Source organism: Somniosus microcephalus, chromosome 4, assembly GCF_052327205.1.
Source record: "Somniosus microcephalus isolate GS21.2 chromosome 4, FLI_Smic_1.0, whole genome shotgun sequence".
Lineage (NCBI taxonomy): Eukaryota > Metazoa > Chordata > Chondrichthyes > Squaliformes > Somniosidae > Somniosus > Somniosus microcephalus.
In genome coordinates, this window is record NC_140990.1 from 113,775,356 (window position 1) to 113,782,884 (window position 7,529).

Sequence of the window (7,529 nt, forward strand, 5' to 3'; positions counted from 1 at the left end):
GACCGGTCATAGGCGTATTTACGTTTCGGCCGGACAAAAACCGCGCCCGCGGTATCTGAAAAACATTCAGCGTTCCGCTCATTAGCATCTCATTAGCGACCGTGTGACGTCGAGGTCGACCAATCGTATGGCGGGTTCCTGGCGCATGCTGTCCTACAGTTGAGTGTTGAGTGACTCGACGATGGACCAATCCTACGCTTCGGTGACCTGACCGGTCGACCAATCGGTGCATGTGTGGGCGGGCCTTATCCTTCTGAACCGAGGTGAGTGGCCGCCATCTTGATTTTTCACGATTTTTTCCCCCACACTTTCTGTGTTAGGGAACTAAGGTAAATATTTTAATGATGTGTTAGGGAATTAAATAACAATTTATTTGTGTTTAAAATTGTGTTTAGCAAATGCGCACGTGGTGGGCGGGGCAGTTAGCTCCTCGTTCGAGACCAGGCCTGCGTCCGACCGGAGGGGCCACTTAGTTAACCGGCAGCCGAGCCCTGCCTCCTATTCACATCTACCGTCCTTCTTGCATGGGCCTACCGAACGACTCCTACTCCCTCCTCCTCTTTTGCTGCTCTCTATTTATTTAATCTCCTCTTACTCGGCGAAAGATGAGTATAAAAAAAAAAGAAGAGGCCGCCAGTTGCGCGGCCGCCTTGATGACGGCACGCATTCGCACGGCCCCTGTTACCCCAGCAACGGGGCACGCCAGCGGTCTTGAAACCACGCATGCGCACGGCCTGCCACCCCGTGACACCAGCACGCATGAGTTTAACAAAAATGAAGAGGCCGCCAGTTGCGCAGCCGCCTTGACGCCGGCACGCATGCGCACGGCCCCCGTGACGCCAGGACACAGCCTCGGGATATCGCGGGGGGGGCGAGCCTCGGGAAATCGCGGGGGGGGGGGGAGAGCCTCGGGAAATCGCGGGGGGGGGGGGAGAGCCTCGGGAATCGTGGGGGGGAGAGCCTCGGGAAATCGCGGGGGGGGGAGAGCCTCGGGAAATCGTGGGGGGGGGGGAGAGCCTCGGGAAATCGCGGGGGGGGGAGAGCCTCGGGAAATCGCGGGGCGGAGAGCCTCGGGAAATCGCGGGGGGGGAGAGCCTCGGGAAATCGTGGGGGGGTGGGGAGAGCCTCTCTGTTCCCCCCCAGTCTCTCTCTGTTCCCCCCCGTCTCTCTCTGTTCCCCCCCCCAGTCTCTCTCTGTTCCCCCCCCAGTCTCTCTCTCTTCCCCCCCCAATCTCTCTCTGCCGCCCCCCCACCCCCCCAGTCGCTCTCTCTCTCTCTTCCAACAACAACATGCCCTCGAAAAAGCCTCAGCAACGCCGGGCTCACCCCATCTAGTATACTTATAAAGCACTTACCGCCATCTTTGAATTATATACACTCATTCTTTTCAAGACTGGAACTAAAGTTAAAGTTCCCCTTCATAATTAGATTTCCCAACAAAACCTGAACTCAGCCAAGAACTGATGATATAGGAACAGGAAGAGGCCACTTAGCAAGTTCCGCCATTCAATTAAATCACGGATGGTCTGTGACCTAACTCCATATCTCGATATGGGCCTTTGCCCCATATCTCTTATTACCTTTGGTTAGAAAATATATCAATCCAAGACTTGAATTTAACAATTGAGCGAGCATCAATTGCTACTTGCGGAAGAGCATTCCTAACTTCTACCGACCTTTGTGTAATGTCTCGGCTCCGAGAGTAATGTTTCACTTTTTACACCGAACATGGTACTGCCGCGTTAGACACGTTTTCGATGTAAAGTTTGCTTTTGAAACTTTGCCGCTCCTCTGTCTCGGTGACCTGCCCGTCCGACCCGACCATCCGCATGGGCCAATCGAGTGATCTTTCTGAACCAGGAGTTCGGGAGTCTGGGCTCACTACCCCAGACCAGGCTGCGTTCAAATTACTGCCGTGAACAGACCGAGTCCCGGAGAGTGTTCAACTTCTCACTGGGACCTAACCCACTGCCTGCCGCAGTCTCTGGACTGGAAGTTTCTGGAGAATTATAACCGGCTGGGTTAGAATGAAATGTTATCCTTTGGTCGAGTGGCTTGGGAGGGAATGAAGAACTGTTCTAACTCGGGTTATTGTCTCTCTAACGCTGGGCTGGGATCCCTTTCAAGGCTTGTGATGCAAGATGTGTCTATATCCTAGAATCCTGTTAAAGCGCAGCTTCTGCTTTGGTGACCTGACAACCTGGGAGCGCCCGCCGTTTAAATCTAATGTCTGGAGTTAGTAATGGGACTGTTTGTTGCTTGTATACCGGCTCCTAAAATCAAGCGAGCCCAAGCGAGTGGCGGGGGGTGGGGGGCGGTGCTCGGCCGCCAATGAGCAGATTGCCAGGAGTTAGAGGCCGAGGATTACCCCTCCCTCCATTCCTGGATTAACTGCTCACCCACAGTACACGAAAAGGGGAGTCTCTCTCCATAGAATTGTAGAATCATAGAAATTCATGGCGCAGAAGGAGGCCATTCGACCCATGGTGTCTGTGCTGCCCGAAAAAGAGCTATCCAGCCTAATCCCACTTTCCAGCTCTTGGCCCATAGCCCTGTAGGTTACGGCACTTCAAGTGCATATCCAAGTGCTTTTTAAATGTGATGAGGGTTTCTGCCTCTACCACCCTTTCTGGAATGAGTTCCAAACCCCCACCACACTCTGGGTGAAAAAAGTTCTCCTCAACTCCCGTCTAAACCTCCGACCAATTATTTTAAATCGATGCCCCAGGTTATTGACCTCTCTGCTCGGTGAAATAGGTGCTTCCTATCTAGGGCCCTCATGATTTTATACACCTCAATCAAGTCTCCTCTGTTATGAAGAAAACAATCCCAGCCTATCCAATCTTTCCTGACAGCTAACATTCTCCAGACCCGGCAATGTCCTCGTAAATCCCCTCTGTACCCTCTCTAGCGCAATCACGTCTTTCCTGTAATGTGATGACCAGAACTGCACGCAGTACTCTAGCTGTGACCTAACAAGCATATCCTCCCGGCTTTTATATTCTATGACAAAGTGTTCCACCTGAAACATTGACTCTGTTTCTCCTCTCCTCGATGCTGCCTGACCAGCTGAGTGTTTCCAGCACTTTCTGTTGTTATTTCAGATATCCAGCATTCGCATTATTTTGCTATTTTATATTCTATGTCTCAGTTAATAAAGGAAAGTATCCTGTATGCCTTCATAACCACCTTATCTACCTACCTGCTCATGCACTCCAAGGTCCCTCTACTCTTCTCAATGTCCCACCATTTCTTGTGTATTCCCTTTCCTTGTTGGCTCTCCCTAAATGCATTATCTCACACTTCTCCGGATTGAATTCCATTTGACACATTCTACCCATCTTACCAGTCCATTGATATCTTCCTGCAGTCTGCAGATTTCCTCCTCACTATCATTTTTTGTATAATCTGCAAATTTATTAATCATGCCCCTTATATTGAATTTCAAATTATTGATATACACCCCAAAAAGCAAGCGACCTCGTTCTGAGCCTTGCGGAACCCCACTGTATACAGCCTTCCAGTCACAAAAACACCCGTCGACCATTACCCTTTGTTTCCTGTCACTGAGCCATTTTGGATCCAACTTGGCACTTTCCATTGGATTCCATGGGCCTTCACTTTTCTGACCAGTCTGCCATATGGGACCTGGACAAAAGCCTTGCTAAATCCATGTAGACAACAACAAACGCGATACCCTCATCTACCCTCCTTGTTACTTCCTTAAAAAATACAATCAAGTTAGTCAGACACGACCTTCCCTTAACAAATCTATGCTGACTGCCCTGGATTAATCCCTACCCTTCTATATGACAATCAATACTGTCCTTCAGAATGTTTTCCAATAATTTGCCCACATTAGTGTCAAATTATCTTCAGAATCTCACAATCTCTAGCAACTGCAAGCCATCAACAGCCTCTCCGCTATTGGAGACCTTACTGGTAAATTGAAATGGGAAGTTTACGTCACTGACACAGAAGTTCTACAGATGTTTTAGTCAACACCTCGTCACTTCTCAATTAATAATCGCCTCAAGAAGCACTTCCTTGAAACTGGGAGAGTGATGGTGGTTACTTTGCACATTCCACATTAAAGAGGACATTAAAATAATTCAATGTATTCTCTTTACTAACTGAAACCTCGGAGCAGGCCGATGCAATTCTAGTTCCTCTAATCACAGAGAGGGATGCGGTGAGAAATCTCTGCTTACAAAGCATCAACGAGTGGAGGCTGCACATTCACAACAGGTCAGGAGGATAAGATCCAGGTAACAATGCAAAGCTGTTAATATCCGCAATAGCTCCCAATGATAGGTTCAGGGACAGTAATGGCAGACACTGGCCGGGTAGGAAGTACCCAGCTGCCTACTTTACCAGGAGATGTCTGACTGCAGCAGGTTTCATTGCAAAGAGTTAAGCATCTCACCCAATCTCCACCATTAATTGGATGATATTTAACACTGACCCAACCATAAATGAGAAAATATCCACTCCACCACAATTTCCCCACCAGCCGCCTGCAGATTTACTCTCATGCTGATCTCTGTGATCTTATCCACACAGCTTTGCTCCTTTGTCAAGTGTATGGAAGGAGCCTCCCTGTGAGGAATGGAGTAAAGTACAGTCTTCAAGGGCCGGTGGAAGGGGTGGGAAGTGAGGAAGGGGATTTTAGGTCAATTGGAGGAAACTGTCTAGCCACCTTATAGTGCACGGAATGCGGCTCCGAGGACAACATATGGGAGTGACTTTAACTTTGTACGATAGTGTAAAATGGGTGATATCTAATGGTTGCCCAGTAAACCCCCGCCTGATTTCCCCTTCATAGACTTCAATGGAAAGCAAAATCGAGCGTAGTGTATCTTGGGTGGCTAATTCCACATTGCCCATTTTATACCATCGCCGTAATTTAATATTAACCCCATATGTGTTCCCATTGGGTGTGTAAAACACCCAGGGAGGGAAATCAACAACAGACCTGATGCCCTTCATGATGATGAGGAATTTCAGTCAATATAACACAATAAATCACAACTCCTGCCACATTTTAGTCGACAGACATTCTGGCCTCGATGGAATTGGATGAAATCTGAATGAGCTTTTCTGGAGGATTTGAGATATTCTAATACGGAGCAGATATTTAACAATCACGAACATGTTCAATGAGTTTTCTCCAGTTGCGCTGCCGTCCAGTGTTGGGGAAGTGCCTGTTGGTGGCGGGGTGCAGTGAGGGACAGTTCAGGATGGACCGTGAAACTGTCTGTTGGTGTGTTCCTGGTTGGCGGGGTGCAGTGAGGGACAGCTCAGGATGGACCGTGAAACTGTGTCTGTTGGTGTGCTCCAGGGTGGCGGGGTGCAGTGAGGGACAGTTCAGGATGGACTGTGAAACTGTGTCTGTTGGTGTGTTCCAGAGTGGCGGGTTGCAGTGAAGGACAGTTCAGGATGGACTGTGAAACAGTGTCTGTTGGTGTGTTCCAGGGTGGCGGGGTGCAGTGAGGGACAGTTCAGGATGGACTGTGAAACAGTGTCTGTTAGTGTGTTCCAGGGTGGCGGATTGCAGTGAGGGACAGTTCAGGATGCACTGTGAAACAGTGTCTGTTGGTGTGTTCCAGGGTGGCGGGGTGCAGTGAGGGACAGTTCAGGATGGACCGTGAAACTGTGTCTGTTGGTGTGTTCCTGGGTGGCGGGGTGCAGTGAGGAACAGTTCAGGATGGACTGTGAAACAGTGTCTGTTGGTGTGTTCCAGGGTGGCGGGGTGCAGTGAGGGACAGTTCAGGATGGACTGTGAAACAGCATCTGTTGGTGTGTTGCAGGGTGGCGGGGTGCAGTGAGGGACAGCTCAGGATGGACTGTGAAACAGTGTCTGTTGGTGTGTTCCAGGGTGGTGGATTGCAGTGAGGGACAGTTCAGGATTCACTGTGAAACAGTGTCTGTTGGTGTGTTCCAGGGTGGCGGGGTGCAGTGAGGGACAGTTCAGGATGGACCGTGAAACTGTGTCTGTTGGTGTGTTCCTGGGTGGCGGGGTGCAGTGAGGAACAGTTCAGGATGGACTGTGAAACAGTGTCTGTTGGTGTGTTCCAGGGTGGCGGGGTGCAGTGAGGGACAGTTCAGGATGGACTGTGAAACAGCGTCTGTTGGTGTGTTGCAGGGTGGCGGGTGCAGTGAGGGACAGCTCAGGATGGACTGTGAAACAGTGTCTGTTGGTGTGTTCCAGGGTGGTGGATTGCAGTGAGGGACAGTTCAGGATGGACTGTGAAACAGTGTCTGTTGGTGTGTTCCAGGGTGGCGGGGTGCAGTGAGGGATAGTTCAGGATGGACCGTGAAACTGTGTCTGTTGGTGTGTTCAAGGGCGGCGGGTGCAGTGAGGGACAGTTCAGGATGGACTGTGAAACCTAACCGTGCGCTAAGACAGAAACTCATTCGACTGTTTCCATTATTTAACTATTTTAATGGCCAGGTTCACCGGAGATTTGAACATTTTCATGAACTCCTCTCTGAATTTAGTCTGGGTCTCTCCATAAATACAGGTGTTGGTGCAGCAACTCAGGAGCTGGAGCATGTTTCTGCTTTCCTGGAGAATGAACTTTGGATCATTGAAACTCGAGATCTTAGAATCGTTCGTAATTCACACATACAGGAAATTTACAACATAGGCCACCCATAACAGGATAAAACTGCCCGAGATGGTGAAGAGTAAAACAATGGACTTTCTCCGGCTCTCCAGCTCTGGGTCACTCTGATTCTCTCCATTGCTGTGGGCCCGGAGTCTCCTGCGGGCTCTGCTGGCCGGTGGAATGTGTCTGACGGTTAGAGCATTGAGCAGTAACATCAGGACGAACGGGGCACAGGTGTTCAAAATACGGTCAATCCAGTCAAACGCTGTCCATAGAAGTTCAGTATAAAAACTTAGCTTAATGTTGCAGTACCACGGGACACCATTAATTATATACAAAGGCTCATGTAGAAAGTACCAGGGGATGTTTTTTACACAGCTCACGGCACAGGCCGCTACTATTACAATGGCAGCTGTTCTCTCGGTGCAATATTTTGTTTTCAGCTTCTGGCAACAAATGGCCACAAATCGATCTAAGGTGAAAGCGACCATCAGCCAGACAGAGCTCTCCCTGCATAGATTAGAGCGATTTTTAGGCTACAGACTTGAGTGATAGAGAGGAAAAGAACTGGAAAATAAATAACACTGATCCGGTTTAATATCACAGCGATGATAATGACTAGGAGATCCGTCACCGCCATGGACACCAGGTACTGAGTGATACATCTGGAGAGACCGCACCTTCCTCGGGACAGGATCACAATCGTCACCAGGTTAGCTGTGGATGGAAATGAACAGGTGACTAAAACAGTGTTTTATTCGGACGTTGTCACTCGTTACCTATGGACTCAATTTGAATTTAAATAAAATTAATCATCCGACATAAGAACTGTGTGATTTTTTACTGTTACCGCCATGCAGTCGCGGATCTAACAGCCGATTTTACAATTCCACTGAAGCATCGCCTGATCACTCACTGA

General features: G+C 49.2%; 1 pseudogene; it reads right to left on the bottom strand.

Moving 5' to 3' along the window:
* Positions 1 to 3,426, bottom strand: part of LOC147119677 (uncharacterized) — a 95,813-nt pseudogene extending 92,387 nt beyond the window's left edge.
* Between the last annotated feature and the right edge of the window lie 4,103 nt (positions 3,427 to 7,529).